Source organism: Vigna unguiculata, chromosome 5 (assembly GCF_037176805.1).
Source record: "Vigna unguiculata cultivar grain cowpea cultivar isolate G323 ecotype 2 chromosome 5, ASM3717680v1, whole genome shotgun sequence".
NCBI lineage: Eukaryota > Viridiplantae > Streptophyta > Magnoliopsida > Fabales > Fabaceae > Vigna > Vigna unguiculata.
In genome coordinates, this window is record NC_140796.1 from 14,363,181 (window position 1) to 14,382,364 (window position 19,184).

The following is a 19,184-nucleotide window of genomic DNA, read 5'->3' on the forward strand; positions in this document are numbered from 1 at the left end:
CTTACGGGGTTCAAATAAATCCATGTGTATTCCTATGTTTTACGAAGACAGCCTTCATGGACGCTGGAGCTTGTAAATTGTGAATTCCATCTATGCATAAGTAGTTTAAGATTCATAGTGCTTCGAAGTGATATGTTATTAATGCAACTCATTCATGTGAACAATAATGTTAATGATAAAAAGTATACTGTTTGAATTAACAGGTATAATAAATTCTTATCGAATGTTAAATTATTAGTAACTGAATGTTTTTTCAATTCAATTGTTAAATTACAAACTTTTATTTTCATAATTATCTATGTTAAGTTTAATTAAACTAAATGGCTTATAAGTTAATTAAGTAATTAATATTTTAGTATATTTTTTTAAAAAAATGTGTATTTAGTCTTATTTTTGATAAATTAATGAAGTCCTTTTCTGCCTGCAATGTGCTAGTGATCAATTTGCATATAGTTTATATGCTGAAGACAATTCCCTCACGCTTTAGAGATTCTATCCTTCCAACATCTTGAGGAGAGTCATGAGCCTCACATGATTAACCTTTAAGAGCGTCAACTTATGGGCATTTTCAAGGTATAAAAGGAGTTAATGTAATTTCTTTTGATGTCATTGCATTAGTTAGCAATAGAGTGAACCGTGATAGTAATTTGACATTGTTTTCTGGGTGGAAATTAATTGGTCACTTAAAGTGAAGTACAAATATTTTTGGATCAGTGGTTTGTTGGTGAGATTTTTGAAGAATACATTGGTGGTCGTTGCTTGGTATCTGAGGTGTCTTTGAGTCGTTATGGGTTTGTGGAGTTCGCTGGTTTTGCATTTACTTCTTAAGGTCAATATCATTTGTGACTATTTGATTAATGTTGTGATGTTTCTTTCACTGCTTAACGAAGAGATTGAAATAGTGCACAGATAGGATTTTGGCTGGCTTGAGTAATTAATTATGAGTTGTAATTTTAGTTCACTTTGTCACACAACACCCAAATACTTTTAGTCAGTGGTTCACTATTTGTTTGTCAGTGTACGTGCCATTGGTTTTATTTATAATATTTATAGTTTATTTGTGAATTCTCGTATCTGAGAGTGTTATATAACTATTATATTTTTAGGTACAAGGGATCTTTCGAAGTTGACCATGGGAGAGTTTGCTAATATGTATGAAATGAAATATGTTGTTAGTTATTTACATGGTCCTATAACGTAAATAGATGGGGTTATTTGGAAATATTAGGGATTTTTAAGGAAATGAGATATACCCATCAATTAGACTCCAAAGTTTCATTTATTTGTAACTATGGGGGTAATTTTCTTAATGTTGTATTTGGATGAAGTTTTTAGAAGGATAATTTATTTATTTGAAAAATTTAAAATATTTTATACCAAAATAACTTGTTTGGATAAAGTAATTAAAAAGAAATTTAAATTTAAGAAAATTTAGAAGTATTTCAAATGAATGAAATAAAAGAATCTCAAATACTTTCATAAGTATAAAGAAATTTGAAAAATCCACTCATTTCCTTTCACTATCACTCTATTCATGAAGCTCGACCTGAGTTAGCTTGAGATTGAGGTCAAGTCGAGTTAGTACGTAATGAAAGCCAAGTCGAGTTAGTACATGACAAAAGTCGAGTCGAGTTAGTACATGACGAAAGTCAAGCCAAGTTAGTACGTGGCGAAAGTCGAATTGAGTTATTACATGACGAAAAAGTTGAGCAGAGACGATTTTAACCAATGCTCGATCCAAGTCGATCTAGATCAATGGTTGATCCAAGTTAAATCGGCCAGGGTTGATATACGATTTGAGTCGGTTCGTAGGTTGGGACGACATAGCCCGAGATGAAAGTTCGAGTTGAGTCGGTCCGGGACAAAGGTCAAGCCGAGTCGGTCTGGACCGATGGTTGAGCTAAGTCAACTGAGTTGATAGACGACTTGAGTTGGCTTGGGTTGATGATCGACCTTAGTTGGTCTAGGCCGAAGGTCGAGCTGAGTCAACATTTTCTTTTGGGCTACAGGCTTGACCTCCTTAGCTTGTGACACGCTACTCTAGGATGTATATCGGGTAGTTTTGCTGCTATGCTGGTGAATGACTTAATATTGTCTTTTAGAACGACAACCAACGTTTCCTCATCTTGTTCTGAGAGAGTAGTTTTAATTTGTAAACACTTTTCTGGGATCATTGTAAAAGACTTGGTGTTCCCTTTGGGTCGATATCTTTAGCTTCATGCTCATTCTAGGGAGTATCTTTCTATACGTTGTTGGAGGAGTTTGTGGTGTAGGAAGCTACAAACTAGCGATGTAGCATTCCCGCGATGTCTTCTGATTCACATGAACTGTGATAATGTCTCCTGTCGAGAATAAGAATTTTATAGCTAAATGAGGTGTTGATATAATAGCTCCTAAGCTATTTATGGAGGGATGTCCGAGGAAAATGTTGTACGAAGTGTTTGCGTCAAGTACAAAATACTTTATGGATATAGTCTTGGTGTTGCCTTCACCAAACGTGGTGTACAAGTCTATATATCCCTAGGTTTCTACTCTTTCTCCTGAAAATTCAACGTTCATCAATGTATGGACACATCATGTCCTTCAGGATTTGTAGTTTCTTGAACATTTCCCAGTAGAGGATCTCTATTGAGCTTCCTTGATTAACTAACACCTTCTTGATCGCAAAACATTCTATTTCCACCTTTATCATCGTTGGGTCATCCTGCTTAGTATTTATGGCCTTAAAATCTGTGTTGGTGAAGGAGAGAGTGGCATGCAAAGCATTGTCGAGTGTGTCTGCATTGGGAGGTGAGTTTCCCTTCCTCAAGGTAGTGAGAAGGTCGGCATGCAAAGCCTCCTGTAGTACCAAAAACTTGGGGGCGTTCAAAGGGGTGTACCTAGTGAATCTTGGTGTTTTGGATAGCGGAGGTCTAGACATTACTTTGTGAGTGTTATCTTTGTTTGTTTTTTTCTTGGCATGTTTTTAGCTCTGACTCATGTCGCATGTATTTATATTTCTCATTATAAATCCATACTTAGCCATGCTTATTCGTGATTAGATCTTTTGTTGCAAAATGAAAAAAAATCAATAGAATTGAAAGTTACAAACATTGACACTAAATAAAAAAAAATAGTAGAGTAGAAAATTACTACTATTTTACGAAGACAATAACAAATAGGTCACGTTGCTTCAAAGGAAGATGAGAAATCTCACATGAAATTTGAAAAAAATAACATTATCACATACCTCTTTGGATGGTTGCAGAAATTTCAGAAGCTTCTGAAAACTTTAGACAACAAATTGAATAAACATGTGAGAGTCCATTGATTATGAGCTCAAGAAGTAAAAACCAAGCAAGGAGATGAAGAAGACGGTACACAAGAAAAAAAAAACGATGTGAAATATTCAAATTACATCTTAATAAAAAGTTAAAAATATTTAAATGATATAAATGTGTTGCGGTTAGAATAAAATAATAGAAATAACATTCTTTTTAGCGGTTTAGTATAACCTCAACAAAAAACACGCTAATAAAAATTATTTTTTTTAGTGAAGTTAGAACAAATTTAATTTAATTTTGTTATTAGCAATTAATAATTATTACTATTATATGATTATTTTTAATTTATAAATATTTAAAAATTTTATTAATTATATTTTTATCTAATAAAAATAAGTTTATCGTATAACATTTCATTAATAAATAATTATTTGTGATATATATATTTTATAAATTTTAATAAATTTGTGACAAATACAAAATTTATCACTGTTACCTATATTACTCAAAAAACAACATTGACAAAATAACACAAATTTAGTATTTTTTTCCACAAATATTATATATAATAATAAATTTTTTATTAAATATAAAATAATTTGTAACACGTTATTATTGAGACAAATATTTTAATAAATAATAATAATTAATTATTAATTATTAATTTACATGTTAGTAAAATTGTATTTTAATATTTTAATAAACTTATGTCATTTTTTTTTTCATTTTGTCAGCTATTATAAAATATTTGTAACAATAGAAAATTTGTTACAAATAGGATATTAGTAGTGACAAAATTTATCTTCATCAATATTTTTTTTTAATAATATTTTTATTGGGTAAGGTAGACATGTGTATAGTCATCCGAGTCAGTATTGCCAATATACTTATTCATATGGAGCGCCTTCCATCTAAGGGGGAGAAGCGTCTCAACAATACCATCTATGAGAGGATGCCTCCTTGTGCCTAGGAGCATATTGGATGTGTTAGCCCTACCTGTTGTACATAGGTTTGTTCCTCTGCTCGGTTGTCTTAGTATCTCCGTGAAAGAGGTGGTGACACTACTGGAACTACTGGAAGAGACTACCGAAGACATGCTAACACGATCTAAATGGGCATTATTGGCTAGGGAACTAGAATCAGAAGAAGATGAGGATGGATACATACCTACAAAGTAGAAAGAATAAGTAATTAGGAATCTCACCAACTATCACAACGAGTACAAGTGGCCCCTTAGTACCCCCACTAGCCTATTTATAGGGAAATGACCAAAGGTAAAGAGTCGCACCCCTTCGCCTCCCAACCGTCAAATCTGACCAGATCCAAGGGTCTTAAGGGTGCTTGTCCTACTTCCCCAAGAAACCTAAACAAAACTCTCACCTAACACGTCTCGACTCTAAGGGGTTAGTGTACATACATGGGCCTAGTACACCTTTGTGCTCGACCTACACCAAAAAGTTATGGACACGTGTATCACTACTGTAGTACGAATCCACATAAGCAAAATGATAAGTCATAGGGAAGTAAACATATATGGAAACCCTAAAAGCAAGGTAACCCTAGGCCCAACAAGCAGGGGCAATCCAGGTATTATAAATAGTCATCGTTCACAAAGTATATAAGTGATATCATTTATTACAATCTTGTTATCTTATTGCTAGTAATTAACTTGAGCGTGAAAGTGTCTTTGCAATCTCCCCCGCCAAGGTCTCATCATCCTCATCGGAAGAGAACATCCTGACATCTGTAGTGAAGAAGACTTGTTATCTGAAGAACAAATAGAACACTGGATAATAGAGCTACCTGATATGTCTCGACCTAAACAAAAGACTAGTGTGCCTTTGAGAATATCTCGACCCAACCGGAAAACATATGATTAATTTTTTTGGTAAAATTCTGGTGGGGTTTACTTGAAGTTGATCAAATATAGGTTTTACCCCTAAAATTTTACTTGTTGAAGTTGATAAAAGGTTTTGCACTCAATATATATAATAAAATTTTTATAGCAAGTTCCTAGAAAAAAAAAACTAGAGAATGTGATGTGAAAGACACAACAACCACATATCCACAAGTATGAGAGTGGGAAATGATGCATATTAAAGAAGTTAACCTAGAGGCTTTCAAACACTCGTAAGGCATTCATTAAATTTAAGAACAATTTTCATTTGAGTGGTTATTAATGTATTTCTTATGTGGTTGTTATTAAATTAGGTATTGGTCCAAATTTCTATTCACCCTTATCGCTAACTATGACACACATGTAAATAATAAGTGTTAAACATTCAACAGTGTTATTGTTAGTGTAAGGGCCAAAAGTATCATCATGTTGGGAGATACTAAAATGTATATATGATGGAAAGATGGACAAAGAATAGATTAGATATTGTTTGATTTCACGAGCATCTACCAAAATTTTTAGAATAATATAGACATGGAATTAATTTAGACAATTTCTTAGATACTAGGGTACATTTAACCATTTTTGTTTGTACTTATGTCAACTTTTTTTGTAACAATAATATATGAATAAATTGTTTGAGACGAGGCATGTAAGTTTCATTAGGGACATGTCATTCCCTCTTTGCCATGAAGTTTATTGAATATCGATGCAGATGACTACCTCTTTAAGATTGTATTATGTCATTACAGTAGTTACATTTTTTTATTACTGAATAAGTTTAAAGAGGAAATTTCAAATGAAATAAATAATAAATACAAATAACCTATTTATAAATAATAATAGTGAATTATTTGATTCGGTCATTAAATAAATAATGTGAAAAATATGCTTTTAAAACCTAAATGGAAATTGAAATAAAATTATAACTAAAATAAATATTTTAAAATGTTAATACCAAAACTTAAATTGAAACAAATTTGTAAGTTAAGGAAAAATATATAAAAATATATTTTAATTAATAAGTCAAAACAATTCATTTTCATTCAAAATCTAACATACAATAACCACATAAACCATGTGTATCTATATATCAAGATATTCAACAAACAAAATATTAATTGACGCATTCCAAAATACATGTGATAAGTATGTCCTATCGCAAACTAACACATAATACGCAAGATTTAATTTTGCAAGCGAATCTAGGAAAAATAATCAAGGTAAGTTTATTATAACCTTTGCACATTTACACATGTGAGTGTAAAAGAACTCCCCCTCAAATTTTTATCACATGATATCTTAGTCTATCCGAGTTAGACCATCAGAACATAAGCGTCAATACTTAATACTCAAATAAAAAATAATTCACATATAATCACAAATATAAGATTAGAAATTCACATGATTTTCATCAATCTTGATAATAATTTTCATATAACATGTAAATTCCATCCTTAGTAAATATTGTTATATAATATAACTCATTTAACTAAAACCATAAATTAAATCATATATGGAAATTAACATTCAATTTTGTATTTATAAAAACATTTTTATTCAATGAGTTAAGAGACCAGAAGAAGAAATAAAATTTTAGCTTGAGCAACAATATTTTGGATTGAAAGAAAATATGCTCTCTTGAGCAAAATTTTTTTCTTGAGCAAAATATCAAAAAATCAACCTCATTTAGTATAATATAAATGAAACCAAATTTTCAAATATAATTCCAGAAATATCTTAATACAACTTCTAATTAATTCAAATGCCTAATCCAAAAATTGTGCTTTGTTCAAATATTATTGTTTGTTCATTACAAATAAACATTGGTTCCTTAACTAAAAGAGTGCATATTTACACTCATCAAACTCTTAAAGAAAGATGTAGGAATTTATTCTATTTATCGAACTCATAATTAAAGCTTGGTTCGAAACAACATACTATATACTTAACATACATAATCTAGATACTAAAGTAATCAATAAAAATATCAATTCATGAAACAAAATTCAATAACATTATTTGAACATTTTCAATCAACCACAATTCCTACAAGATAATGTAATCACGTGACTTCTGCATTCAAATCCTTAATCTCATGGTTATATAAAAACATAAATAACTGTTCTTATCTTCAAAACAAACAATAAAATTATTTCAAAATTAAAAAACTTGGAACAAAAATACTTAATATTTAATAAAAAATTAATAAAATCACTTTTCTCGGTTGACTTACCAGAATTGATGATCAACTATTTAAACAATAAATAATTTCAAACTAAAAATCACAGTTTACGATAAAATTCCTAAAACATCGGCATTCAACGTCAACATCATGATAGTGACAATAATCGTATCCCAAAAGAATGCAATTCCAATTCCTGAAGTTGGAAAAATGCACAGCCGTCAATTATTAACTTTTTAGGGGTTTTCGGTCACAGGTATTTGAAAAATAAACTTGGATTAAATGATTTAAAAATAAAATTTTAGGTATATTTTTATTTTTCCTATCTACTATGATCTTTAAATTTGACTTTCTATTTTAAAACAAAAAAAAATGTCTTTTATTTCAGAAAATTCATAACGTTTGTCAAATTTTTAATTTTGTATTTTATTTAAGTTCACAATATTCATTTGAGATGATATAAAAACCATTTAATTAATTAAAATAGAAGAAATAAAAGTAGAAAAAAAAAGTTAACTTATGATTCCGTTTTTTTATATTAAATAAGTGACCTAATATATCTTTATTTTAAATGAGGAACCAAATTCACAAAGTGGGTAAAATATATGAAATTAAATTGTGGGTTGTCTAAGAAATTTTCTCTTGTTTGATCCAATGACCCTAAAACCCTAATACACTTAAACATTGATCCAATGATTTAGATTGATGAAACATGAACCCACATTTAGCTTATTTCGTCACAACTCTTGTTCATAGTTGCTGTTGACATTTCATCTAAAAGTATCTAACTGAATCAAGCTTGATTCCTGTCCAGATTCGAATGCATAAACCCTAAAAATTTGGTGACGTCAAGAAAATGCCACTATCTCTTCTTTTGTTTTCATATTCTAACTTTTCAACTGCGAATGAATGTTGACGCAGAACGATATTTTGATTCATTTTGAGGTTCGTAGTAGTGGAATCTCATCGTCACATCGTTCAAGACAAAAGAACAGAGTTTATCATTGTTGTCACTAGGTTTAACACCAACATCATAGTTCTAATCTATGTTCTGTTCCTTTTTCTAAAAATATCATCACAATAATATTCCATCCATGTGTTGGAGGAATCTATAGTGAATTGTCTATGTTTTTGTGTATATTTAATTGAATTATTTTGATTTTAAAAAGTTAGAGTATTCACGCACACTTTTTTACTAACTTTTATTCTCTAGAAAGAGTAGTTTAAGAAAATTAGAGTACTTAATCTAAATATTGACTTTTATGATATCTTCAAATGTTATATCAATCATTACTGTTATTGGTGGCAAGTGTAAAATTTTTATACTAACTACATACGTCATTGAATTATAAAAATAAAATCTAAATTACAAAGTTAGTTTCAATTATTTTCTTCTAATTTTGTTTTTATTTTTTTTAAAATACTTACAAATATATGAAAAATAACTTACAAAAAAATTATTATCAAGTTTTTTGTAAAATAATTTGTAGGAAATACTTACAAATTTTATACTACCAATTATAACTATTAAAAAAATTGACAAAAGAAGTTTTTTCTTGTGAAATTTTATAATAAATTTGCAAGAAAATTTTCATAAAATATGAAAAATTCTAATAGTATCTTTAATTTCAATTCTATAATTTCGGTCTTTGTAATTTTTGTGGATTTAGTTTATATATATTTGTAAAAATATATATGTCATTTTATTTCAATAATTAATCTTAAACATGTTTTATTTCTTTTTGGTTTTTATATTTTAATTATTTAGACTATTTTATATGGTACTAAAAGTGAATACGTTATTATTATAATGTGACATTACATATGTCTTAATGCTATGATATTTCATTTATTATATCATCATTTAACGATAAAATAAAAATCATGAGACTAATAGTAAATGTAAAAAAAATAAGTAAAACAAAAAGAAGAAAGGTGTGAACTCTTTTTAAATTTCCTTTTTTGCATTTCGCAAATAATATATTTATACTGGTCAGACAAACTAACAATGATTTTAAGAAATTTAATTAGTTCGAAAACTCCATCTTTTCAAGTTAGTCCAGAAATTATAACATGCAATATAATAAGATAAGTTAATCCAGAAATTATAAAATTCAAGAAGATTTTACATTGGTTTGTCTAATATTACATTTCATTCTCAATTAATTAATTGTGTTTGACTAAGCAAGTTATTGTTGCAAAATAGAAATTTAGGTTTAATTAGTAATTTAGTAATCTAATTTATTGGTTTAATTTATTTTGGTTTTCATATTATTTATAGGTTCAATTTAATCTCACATTTTTTTTAAAAAAGTTCAAGTTAGTTTTTTCAATTAGATTGACGTTAACAACGTATATGTCACATGTCAGTTCGTAGAATTTTCAATTTTTTCAATTAAAAAAAACATAAATTGCTATGTGTCAGTGACCTTGTCACGTGATGGTAGTGATTATTTTCAATTTAGTCTCTCTATTTAAAATTTTAATTCAATTTAGTCTTCCTTATTTTTTAGAATGATCAAATTTTATTTTCTTCAAATTGAGACCAAATTAGTAATTAACTTATTTATAATTTATGTACATGTTAAAATAATTTTTTATAATTTATACATCAAATCACTCCATCTAGATACTCAAGTTATTTTATCTTTTACATTTTTTCACGTTTAATTACACTTGAACAATTTTACACTTGTAAAAAAATAAAATAATTTGAATATTTAGGTGGAGTGATTTGATGTATAAATTTCAAAAAATTATTTTAACATATATATAGAATTTCTAATTAAGCTCAATTACTAATTTGGTCTCAAATTGAGAAAAAAAAATTGGATCGTTTAAAAAATAGAGGAACTAAATTGAATCAAAATTTTAAATTAGATGGACTAAATTGAAAACAACGACTGCTATGTGGCAATAATATTAACACATGACACTGTCACTGCCAATTCAGACTACCACTGCCACGTGACCTGATTATGTCATGACAATTGAAAGTTTATTTTATTTTTTAAATTAAAAAAATAAAAAGCTAAATATTTCATGAATTGACACATTACATATAGGACGTGGTGTTAACGCTAACTCAATGAGATAAATATTATTTTTGTGGGATAAATTTTAGAGATTTTCCTTGACCATTTATTGATTTTTTTTTTCAAAAACTTCTTCGATTAGTAATTCGAATTCGGAAATTAGTAAAGAAAAGAAAATAAATTGATTTTTACTCATTAAATATTATAGCCTTTTGTCTTATAAAAGACAAAATTAAATAATGGAATAAATAAATTGAATAAGTTTTGTTTGCTTTTAACATTTTCGGCAGTTTTCGCCTCCAGAATTTGTTTACTTTTAATAAATATTTTTACCAAATCACTTTTAGAAGAAAATGATTGATAGAAAATTAATTGTCACACTAAACCTAATAAAATATTATTAAATCTAACATCACATAATTGATTACAAATTACAGTAAAATTGAAATCATTCATTAAACCATTGAGAGACCAAAACGTGACCTACCGAGATCAGTCATTATTTAACCATTGCATTAGAAACAAAATTCATTAAATTTTAGGTTAAATTATACTTTTGATTTCCATTTTCATAGTAAAATTTGAATTTGATCCCTCAATTTTATTTTATCTCAATCTAGTCCCTATTTTGGGAAATTTGATGCAATCAAGTCCTTTTCGTTAGTGGTGTAGTAACGGTGTTAAATAGGATGCCACGTGTCAGTTTCAGGATTTTTTAATTTTTTTTAATTATTTATTTATTTTTTAAAAAATTAAAAATTTGCCACGTGTCAAGCTGACATCGTGTCACGTGGCAGTGACAGTGCCACGTGTCACTATTATGCCATGTGCCATTTTCCTATTCTCAATTTGGTCTCAGTATTTTAAGTTTTGTCTCAATTTAGTCTCAAGTTTTGTAAAAATTGTTCAATTTTGTCCCTCTCCAAATTGAAACCAAATTTAATTTATATATAAATGTGCACAAATATTTCTATCAAAATTGATATTTCAAGTAAATATTTTTAACAAGATTAAGTTTATTTTAATTATATTTTACATTAAACTTTATTTAAAATTGTTTTAAAGTTGTTAATAGAAAATAATGCAAATAACAAAAAAATTCATAAATTATATTGAAATTTTATTACATTATACTTTAATATTGTTTTTTGAATTTATATTTTAAATAATTGCATATTTTTAAAATGTGTAAAATTCAATAATTTATGTACAAATGTTTTAGTTGGTATAAAAATAACAATTATATAATTTAAGAAAAATTAACTAGTTTATGTAACAATAAAAAACAAATAAATTTAAAATTTGAAAACAATTTTTGTAAGGTCCAGTTTCTGCCCTAAAGTTGTAAGGGATGCCTTAAGCTATTGGGCCTAAGGGCTGGCCTAAGGGATAAAAACAAAGTCTGCCCTAATTGTTCAGTTGTGCACTTTTCAGAAACTACACTCTTGGTGCTTAGAGCCGCAGCCGTTGCTCCGCTAGGGTTCAGTCTTAAAGCTCCGTCACCCTTGTTCGAGCTAGTTTCAGTCCATGTAAGTTGCATCCCATCCCACACCTTATTGCCTTTAGATCAGTTGCTTCAAGTTCTATCTAGAGTTGTGCTAAGTATTTTTGTGTCGCTCTGTCCTTGTGCTCCAGTTCACTAAGTCGTCCTAGGAGCTGTTGCGTTTATCTGTTCGCACCTAGGAATCCAGCTGTTAACTCCTTTCCAGGTAGGGAAGCTAAGGCCATTCTCATATATTCTGTTTTCCACGATTGTTTGGCTGTTGTTTCAATTTTGTGTGGTTAGTATGATACTATGTTGATTGGAAAGCATGAATTTATTGTTTGGGATGGTGGGTGTGTCTGTTACAGGAAAACAGTGGCGAGACCTGTTAATCTCGCCCAAGCGAGCCAGTCTCGCCTAGGCAAGATGAACAAGGACTCGCCCAGAACCCTTTTTGCGCGAAAAGTCGCTCAGGCGACCAACTTGGCTTTTTGAGCGAGCGAACACCTCGCCCAGGCGAGAGGGGTCTCACCTAAGCGAGATCCCGCGTGTGCTCCAACGTCCTTTTCAAGCCCTCGCCTAGGCGAAAGGGGCTCGCCTGAGCGAGGCCCTTCGACCTAAGCGAGGGACTGGGCGAGACAGTGCGTTCCTGTGGTTATTTTTTGAATTTCTGAATCGGTTTATGCTTGATTGGGTGTGGATTATTCTATTACATGCATGAGACAAATTAATATGCATGAGTGATGTGAACCATGAATTATGAATGATGGATTTGGGTGTGAACCTTCGCATGTGAAAGAAATGAGGTGGTTGACATTGAATTGACATGGCATTGGCATGAGATGGAATTCCACTGTGTTGGTTGAGAATGATGAACTGGTTTGAGCTCACTGGGAAAAAGGGAAAGGAATGGTTTATGAAGGACTAGTATGCGGTGTGTATGTATTAATCGGTATGATGAATTTCTTCTTGATTGGTTGAGCGTGTTTAGTCTGTGTCAGTGCGTAAATCCTTGGAGTCTCTAGGTGAGACTTTCAGGGTCGCGCTTCAGTGGTCGAGACGTAATTCCATGACCCCTGTTAGTGGGTGTCTATGGTGGTGCCCCATCGGTATAACTAGGTAAGGATTCAAGGTAAGGTTGCATCTTGACGCTCTAAGGAGTCAGTTAGTCTCATCTAGAGCGGACTGACTCCTGTGGTGAGAGTAGCAACAGGCCTGAAATTCATTAAGGGCTAACCTTGTGGTGAGGGAAATTGATTCATTGTAACACTTGTAACACATAGTTCGGGGGTGAGCAGCTCGAGGGTGAGCAGAGGTATCCACCACAAGTGCGAGCAATCGCTGAATCCGACCAGGTTATACGTATCCGGATGAGTCGAGTCGAGTCTAGTGTATTGCCTGATGAGTCATAACATGCTTAATTGATTTGAGTGTTGATGTTGTGAAATTATGTCTGATTTGATGGATGAAATCTCTTGTGCTCTAACTTATCCTACTTTCTTTGTTGTGTGATCTGCTGTGTGGTACTCTCTTTTGTGATGATCATCAACTTGTTGGTGTAAGCAGATGCAAGGAACACCCACGGGCAACAGGGGGTGGAGATTCCGCTGCATAGTCCGCGTGGACTGGTTTATATTTACGTATGAGTTTCTTTAGGGTTGCGACCCACGTATTTGATCGTCCTTAGATTTATGTACTTTTGGTTAAGCTATTCGTCTAGTTTTCTTTTGGGCATCGTGGTGTGCCATAGGTTGTAAGGAGTTGAGTTTAAAACTCTCAGACCACGCTTTTATGTTATCTTTCTTGTAACGCTTCCTTTAATTTTGCGTACTTAATTAAATTGGGTGTTACAATTTTAAGTAAAATTGAATGTGAAACAAATTTAAATAAACTTAGTTTTATAGAAAATATATAATAAAAAAATCAATTTGAATAAAAAAATAAAATTTAATAAAAATATTTGTATAACATTTTATAATTTTTGTTTCAATTTGGAGGGGATGAAATTACATCATTTTTACAAAAATTAAAATATACGAACTAAATTGAGACAAAAATTAAAAAATAGGGACCAAATTGAGAATGAGAAAATGACACATGGCATAATAGTGACACATGGCACTGTTACTGCCATGTGACACGATGTCAGCTTGACACGTGGCAAATTTTTAATTTTTTTTTAAATTTTTAAAAAATAAATAAAAAGTACAAAAAATCCAAAAGCTGACATGTGGCATTCCATCTAACACCGTTGCTACACCACTAACGGAAAGGACTTGATTGCATCAAATTTCCCAAAATAGGGAACAAATTGAGATAAAAAAGAATTGAGGGACCAAATTCAAATTTTGCTACGAAAATGGGGACTAAAAGTATAATTTAACCTAAATTTTATCATAGTAAAAATAGAAAATGTCCAAACTTATTATATAAAAAGGAAAAATTGTCAAATAAACTATTGTCCTGTGATTTTAATTTTCTACTAAAAACAACTACATAAATAAATTATTGACATAGTTAATAGAACTTGTTTAATTCCACGAAAATAAACCTGTGTGAAAACCACTAAACTTTTTTCCATTGTATTTGAAAAAAAAAAAATTATCAAAAGCTTTTGTAAGAAAAGAATATTTCACCTTAAATAAAAGAATACCCAACTTATAAATATAATAACTTTTAATGACCACTTAATTATATGACTCAGATGTATTGTCACAACTAATATGAATAATCCTCACTGAATTCATTTCCAAATAAATCATATTTTTACAGGAACGTTTATTTTGATTTTATGTTTTTAATTGATAAAGCATTATTTTTTGTGTCAATTTAAGGATATTCGCAGATATTTTGCTTTTAATTTTTAGCTTTAAATGCCTTTTTTTAAAGTATAAACTTACGTAAAAAATTAATTTTAAAATATAGTTTAAGTAAAATTGTATAGTGAAACACTGTAAATAAATTTGATTTCTGTAAAATATATATTTAATTAAATTGTACCACAAAGTATAATTTTTTAAAAATTAATTTTTTTAACAATAACTTTAATTTCTAAATAAAAAAGTGTATAAATATATAAAATTAAATTTTAAGCATGTTTTTAATGATTAATATTTTCTACTAATAAATTTATTTTTATCACTTGATTTTTTTAAATATCAAAATAAGAATTAATAACAATACTTAATGAAGATCAAGTATTTGTAGTCCCATCAAAGAAGCATATAATTAAGATATTCATGATTGTTATTTTGGATGTAGGACTGAATGTCTACTTAAAAAATTTGTCAAAGAGTTTTTGATCTTCAATCCACTTCATTATGTGTTCGTTGATCGGGTGTACATGCTAAAGACATTTTGATGCTAAAGTCAGCAATGGTTTGATTGACGAAAGCAATAAATGTTGTAATAAATGTGATAGAAAAGTTTCAGCAACCATATCACTGCAAGAAAATATTTTATTATTAACCAAGTTTAGTGACCAAAAGTTGTTAGTTACTACAGTGACCAATTTAGATACCAATTGAAAAAATAAAAAATTATTGGTTACTAAAATAGTCACTAATATAAATAAAAAATTATAATTAGTCACTAAATTGATCAGTAATTAATTAGAGACCAATTTAGAAATTAAGTCATTTTGGTAGCTAAAATCTAGGTAGCTAATTTTTATTGACCAATTTCCTTTGGTAGCCAAAATCATGGTAACTAATTTTAAAGACCAATTTAATGACCAATTATAATTTTTTATTCATAATATTGACTATTTTAGTAACTAATAATTTTTTTTCTTTGTGAATTGGTATAAAAATTGGTCACTATAGTGACTAATAACTTTTGGTCACTAAAATTTGTTACTAAAGAAGTATTTTCTTGTAGTGATAACTTTGTCTTGTATTTATTGTTTCCTACATGAGCCATGATTAAGGTAAGCCTATAATTGCTTTTTAAACTTAATTAGTGACTTGTTAACACACTAATCACCAAACTAATTAATTCACTCTCGCGTCGTTTGGTCAGGCTTGTCAAATGGTGGCACACCTAATTTGCATAAACACCGGGGTGGAATCCTGGGAACAATCCAGCTGCTGACATTACAAGGAGAATCCGATCGGTGACCGGTCAATGGTACACATATCTTTATAAGTGGACCCCAAGGTAAAATTTTGAAAACAATCCAATTGCTAGCATCGAAGGAGATAATATGTGAAGTCTTCTCAAATAACATACAACCGACAGCCATTATACATAATTTACACATTTGTTTTGAAGTAATCTCAACCGACCACAATCACACATTACAATTATTATATATAAGTATTTGTTAAAGATGTTCATTAATATTTTATACGAATTTTACCAATAAATGTAAAGTAATTTTTTGTCATCCTAATTAAGAGATCATATATCTAAATATTAAAATATCAGGAGCATCTTTACATTAAATATTCAAATCTACTTAAACCTAAACTCAATTGTCGTCCTTTTCAAAGTTGAATCTAAACCTAATCAAGTAAAATTTATTTTTTATTTAATGTGATTCATAGTAATTCTACTAACTAACACCTTAGGTGGTAACTAACTGGTTGCTGGAATGATTAATAGACTCTCATAACACTTATTAGAGTGATTAAATTGTTTACACAAAAGTCACACGGAAATCGCAAAACTTTAATGAGTGCAATAAAAGGTATTTATATAAAATTAATTGATGAGAAATTTTTGTGATTAATAATGAAGTTTCCTGACTTGAATTACCAATTAAATGTTTATGGTGATCTTGAGCTGCTTACCGGGATTAGTTAAAGTTAAACTATGTATTATTTTATAATCATACTCTTCATTTCTATTTATGTTTTATTTAAATTTTTTAAATGAACTGTTGTTTATTTCTTTTTGATGAAATATGTAACTATCTAAATGAGTAGAAATCAAACTATTAATTATACCATTGAGCATAAATAAGTTGTAATTTAGAGTCTTCCGTAAAAAATTATAGTTTTAAAACCTTCAAAATATATATATATATATATATATATATATATATATATATATATATATATATATTTGTAAACTAGGAGAAATTATAAAATACAACAATTATATACCTAAATGATAATTATTCTCTCAAAAAGTTATCAAGAGTTTCACTACTACATATCTCTTCCACCTATATAATCTTTTATTCACGTATAACATACTATCATTGCAAGTAAAAAAAAAAAAACACAATAAAGCACAAGGTAAGCTAGTGAAATTTTAACATATCATTCATATACTCAATTTCAAAAATACTTATGTATCGAGTCGTAATATATAAATTTCCTTAATTACTGACAAATTATTATTGATAACAAGTAATTTTTTGATAAACTCAAATTTATCGACGAATTTCACAATTTAATTTAGCAAGAGATACTTTTGTTGATACCAAATCTATTGGAAAGATCCATCGATTAATTAAGACTAGTATTATCGAGGAGTATTTTCGTCGGTAACCTCTCATTACAATCACCAACGACAAAAGTTGTCAATATTGTTCGTCTGTAACTTAGGATTTTTATTACCCATGAATATTTTCATTGGTAAATTATCATTACAATTAAACAGTTTTATTTCATTATAAATTCATCAAAATTTTGGGCAACAAATTTTACCACCCATTCCGATAGAGTTTTTGTATATTAAGAGGAGATGGGTGAGAAGAAGGAAAAGGAGGAGAGAGGTGGATGAGGTGTATGTTGACGCGGAGGAGCATTAGTGACACAAAGGGTTGCTGGCGACGCAAAGGTGATGTAGAGGCAAAACAATGGTTGTCAGAGTTAGAAAAGGAAATGGAGGAGGAGGAAGAGAAAGACAAATAGGAGGAGGAGGATGGGGATCAGCTGGAGGTGATTGTGGTGGCGCGACGACACGACGACAATAAGGATGAGAGAAGGAAGAAGATGAACAAATAAATGTTATCGATGACCACAATTTGTCGGTAATTACCGATGGGCGGTTATCAACGAATTTGTGGTTGTTGGTAATTACCAATGTAACCAATGACCCCTTTACCAATAATTTTTTTGTCATCAGTAGTCTATCAGTAAATATGATTTATCGATGAATTTGTTTTCTATTATCAAAAAATTTGGTTTGTAAATAATATGCAATTTTATTATGATGAATACTCATGAAATTGTTCACGTGTCATGTATCCTTTGTAAAGTACTGTAACTTTAATTCGTAATATCTTTTATTTCAAAAAAAAATTGATTATGCTTGTTAATAATATGTGATATGCATATGGAGCAAATAAATATTTTACCATTTTAATTATATTTACATTAACATATTTGATAGTGTAGTATAAACATTAAATTATAGAGAATATGGATAAAATATATGAGCTTCATTATGAACTGGTGAAATATCAATTGATGTTTCTATCATTTATTTGAAGAAAAGTGTTCGAGAGCCACTCTAATATACATGTCGATATAATTGGAACTCTTATTATTTATGAATGTGACTAAATAAACACGAAAGAAGCATAATTGAAATGCTATTATCATTTCTTTAACTCTTAATAAAACAAATTAAAAAACTATAATATTTTTAATATTTCTTGGTTCTTATATAATAACAATATTTATAACACAAAAATCATTATTCTTAATGATAAAACAAAAAACTATTATTTTATACCAAAATTATTAGATAACTAATATATATATATATATATATATATATATATATATATATATATATATATATATATATATATTAAGTAATTATGTTGAGTTCATCATATTTGAAAGTATTGTGAATTTGGCTATGCAACCCTTCCTGTTGAATGTATTACATACTAACTCACTTCATAAAAATGTTATTGAATTATGTGGTTTCGTGGCTACACGCTTATTTTAACAAAAAAAGAAAAGAAAAATAAAGAGAGCACTATGAGAACTATAGAATTGTTCAAAATATATTTTATTATCTGTATTTTTCATTATTTTTAATTTATTTTCACAGATAAAATAAAATTGCGTTGCTTTTAATGTCTTTCAAATTCTTACATATAATTTAAACTTATAATACAAATGCAATAATATTTAAACTGAATTAAAAAATATAAAGATATGAGGCGACTTCTATAACCAACAAAAAAAACCGATAAAAACTCAGATAAGAACTTCAGATTTTGTTTTGTTTTTAATGAATTCATTGGAATAAAATATTTATAGAATTCTTAAATGTAACGTCTCATTACAAAAACAACTCATCTCGATAAGAATCCAAAATAAAAGTTACAGTTTTCATGATATATAATGAAACC